We start from the raw sequence: 4,139 nt of genomic DNA, 5'->3' as shown, positions 1-4,139 counted from the left end.
CCCCACCCACCCCCTGAGCTAGCAGCTCTCCTGGAGAGGGGCCTGGAGAGGGAACACTGCGGTGAGGACCCCAAGGAGTTCCAGGGCTTTTCTGAGGAGGAGGAAGTCGGAACTAAGGGGAACACCTGGGTGAGGGGCAGAAAGGCCCCTTCTCCCACTATCTCGAGATGGTGTGTGTTCCTCAGGTAAAGGATTGAACTCCACGCTTTTAAAGTGCTGCGTGTTGGTGTATCCCTCACTATCCCTTCACAACAGTGGGAATTTCACAGCGGGTCCTCCCAACGCTGTTATGATACACTCAAAGATTCCCCAATAGCATTTTTAAAACAGAAAAAATAAATGATCAGGTTCTACATGGTGTGTTTCATAGCATTAGAATGATGACAGCAAAGGCCTTACGTCTCGTCAGCTCCATTTATTAGATGCTGTAAACCTTTTATGGTTTACACAGACAATTGAGTCTTGCAGTGTGATGAAATGAGCAACCACCCTGGTGCCTGACAAAGCTCTCTGGGGCATGTGAATTCAGTAAACTTTATCCCAATCCTGAAATGGCTGCTTTGACTAAAAGGCTGACTATAATTCTATGCCATTTCCCCACAGAAATTATTGAAGGTATTAAACATAGTACATTTGGAAAACTGCCAACTATAACCTTATTTTCTCTTATTTTTATTTGTAAATTTTTTTCTATTATCAATAATAATACTACACATATTATCAATCTTCCTTTGAGCTTACTGATAAACAAAAGAAAGGGAAAATCTATGTTGATTGTTTTAGACTTGATACTTGTTTCTTTTTTATATTCTTCAGGCTCTTGATACAAATGACAGCCCACCAGTTCAATATTTTGGTTTCTTTCCCACTCATTTTTTCCTCTATCCTCACTTATTTATCCCTCAAAGTACTTGTTTTATTCTAAACGCGACCATTTTTGCATGTTTTTACCTATGACAGTATTGTAAGCTTTTGAAGGGCTGTGCCCTTGGCATTTTCATCTTTGCATTTCTCACAACAGCAACAACAACAACAACAACAAAAACTGGTACTCTCCAAAAGACAAAACAATATTTTGTGTCTAATGGAACTGAGTTTAACTTAACCAGTCTAAAATGATCATTTAGGGAAAAACATGATTGTAGTCAATCACTGTGGTTACCATGAATAACCAATGGTCAGCAGGAGTCCATGGAGAAGATCCATGTAGTCCCTGTCGGGCAGCAATGTGTCTTCAACACACAGGCTGTAAACTAGATGCAAAGATCTGAACTTTAACCTAAGCAGTAGTGTGCAAAGCATAGCACTTTTCTTACTATTACTACAAAGTAAAACTATCTGTCAATTATGTGGTGCTCTACTGACAAAAGACTAAAATGTCAAGTGATCTAAAGGTATATTTTATATACACTACTAGTGGCCCGGTGCACAGATTTGTGCACATTGAAAGGAAATTAACCTCTCTGGTTCTCAGGTGCATCACCCGAGCACCACCGCTACCAAGTCACCACAGCTCGGCAGCTCCTGTGTTGAGCATCTGCCCCCTGGTGATCAGTGCATGTTACATGTACCGGCTGGTCAGACAGTTGGACCATCACTTAGCCTTTCATATATAGAGAGACTAGTGCACCAATGCACGGATTTGTAGACATTGAAAGGGAATTAATTAGAAGGTGGCCAACAGGGTGGGACTGGGCAAGATGGGTCAGACACTCCTTGGAGCCATTCTCCCATGGTCCCTCCTCAACCAGCCGCACCTGGGACAGCACCATGGCTCGGAGGGTGTCTGCAGAGTGAGCAGGGTCCCTCTGACAGGTGGGGTCCCTCCACCTGGCCTGTGGGGATCAGGCCGAAACCAGCTCTCCGACATCCCCTAAGGGGTCCCGGATTGGGAGAAGGCAGTTCTCGGGTGACGCACCCCAGAATCAGGCTCCCTCCTCACTGGTTCCTGGGTGCGTCACTCAAGAACCACTGCTGCCAAGTCACACAACTCAGCAGTTTGGGCATTGAGCGTCTGCCCCCTGGTGGTCAGTGCACATCATACCTCCCAGCCGATAGGATGGTCAGATGGTCGCTTAGCCTTTTATATATATAGCTAATCCTATTGCTGTTTCTCAATAGCTACTTGCTAATTGCTCAATGTCAGTTGAGCAAAATATTTGGTAAAGTGACTCAAGTTTATATTTGTTACACAATCTTGTACAGATGTCTAAATTCATTTTTTACATGATTGTCTTTCCATTTAACACATTTATTTGGTGCTTACCATGCTGAAGGCTCAATAAAAGATGCTTTAATACTTTCTATTTGAGGTTTATGAAGGCAATTTGCATTCTTTATATATTGCATCCTTATAGCAACCCAGTGTCACATAATTCAGTTCTCAATAAGTTTTAGTTCCCTCTCTATCCTTGTATATTGAGACCCAGCATTTCTTGCTCCACATACCCTTAAACTTACCGAGGAAAGTGCTTGCTGTTTCTTATGTCTTAAGGTAAAAACAAATAAATTTCCCATAGTTCTCAGGAGGAAAGAATACAATTTCTCCACCAGGAAATTTTCTCTTTTGTTCCCAGTAACAAGACTAGTCTAAATCCCTTATTAATTCCCACCCTCACACCCCAGTTCCAATTTTTCTATAAAATTTTAAATTTACATGCTTAAAAGAACTATTGTTCATTGTGTTGTTTAAAAAATGGGGTCTCAAAACACGGGATCCAGAGCTCACAGTTCATGTTTAAAACCAGGAAGAGTGTTCCCCCAGCAAGCGCTACAGACTATATTTTGGCAGTAGTTTTTACATAAAAAAAAAAAAAAGGAGAAAGGTACTCACAGAGTAGACTCTGGACCAGACCCTTCTGTTTAAGTCAGCCAAAAATATATAACTGTGTATGAAAAAAACAGTGGGAGACTTGAGGTCCTGCAGATGACCATTTGTAGTTCAAGGAATCAATTGGCTCAGTAACCTCTCCCTCTCAAATTGTGATTTAGACCTCCATCTTTTTTCCATAGACACCTTGGAGTATCAACCAGATGGACACCACGCTAGGTAATAAGCTAGATCAGACTTAAGCTGATACAATACGAGTTTAGTGGTTGATGTCCCCTCGAGAAAGATTTGTGAATTTATGAACTATATCATTTATGTAGTTTGTGGTGTCATTGGATAAATGACACCAATACAAACAGTGTCCATTGTGTAACATAGAGAAGATTTTTAATTATGTGTGTTGTCAGGAAGTGTTTAAACTCCCTCACAGCTACTGACAAATTGTTATTGAAGAGATGGCTAGCTCTAATATAGCTCTACTATAGATTGTTGCACTCAGAACAGATTGCCAAAGACGTTTCCCCTCCCAACTTAACACACGTCACTGACCTTCACTTGTGGACTTAGCTTCCTCCAACTTGTTTTCACTTCTCCTACCTACATTTTCTTTTTAAACAAAAGTTACACTACTTTAAGCAGCTCAATGAAGCATGCAGTTTGGGATTACATGTTTTCAAGCAATATTGACCATGTTCCTTTCTAATCCATCAACATCCATAGCTTTTAAAATGGACCAAAACCCCTGTGGAAAAGAAGCATACAAATCTAACACACTTAGTTCTGATTCAATAGGAGATGGAGCTGGCTGCGCCCTATGAATGACTGTGCATTGCTAATAAGGCCCTTTAAGAAGTTTAACTCTGTGAGGCTGCTTAATCATAACTCACAAAGGACTGTGTACTTGTCCTGCATGCAAAAATTGTTTCTGTAATAAATTACTGATTTATATTTGTATCACTTATTTTACTCTGCATCATCCCTATCTTCTAGATTTTTCATATAAGTATGCCACTTGGGAACAAATGGTTATAATAAGTTAGTAGGTAAAGAATTAATATAGCTTAAACAATTTTACATTAGCTTGAGTATTTATTAAAATTTTTTAATTAATTTTTTTAGCACAGGCTAGGTTGGAAAAAAGTAATAAAGAAATTATAAGCCCTAACCGGTTTGGCTCAGTGGATAGAGAGTCAGCCTGCGGACTGAAGGGTCCCAGGTTCGATTCCAGTCAAGGGCATGTACCTTGGTTGTGGGCACATCCCCAGTAGGGGGTGTGCAGGAGGCAGCTGATAGATGTTTCTCTCTCATC

Source organism: Myotis brandtii, unplaced genomic scaffold (genome assembly GCF_000412655.1).
Source record: "Myotis brandtii unplaced genomic scaffold, ASM41265v1 scaffold123, whole genome shotgun sequence".
In the NCBI taxonomy this organism is placed as follows: Eukaryota; Metazoa; Chordata; class Mammalia; order Chiroptera; family Vespertilionidae; genus Myotis; species Myotis brandtii.
The sequence above is the reverse complement of the archived record's forward strand: the minus strand, read 5'-3'. Positions refer to the sequence as shown.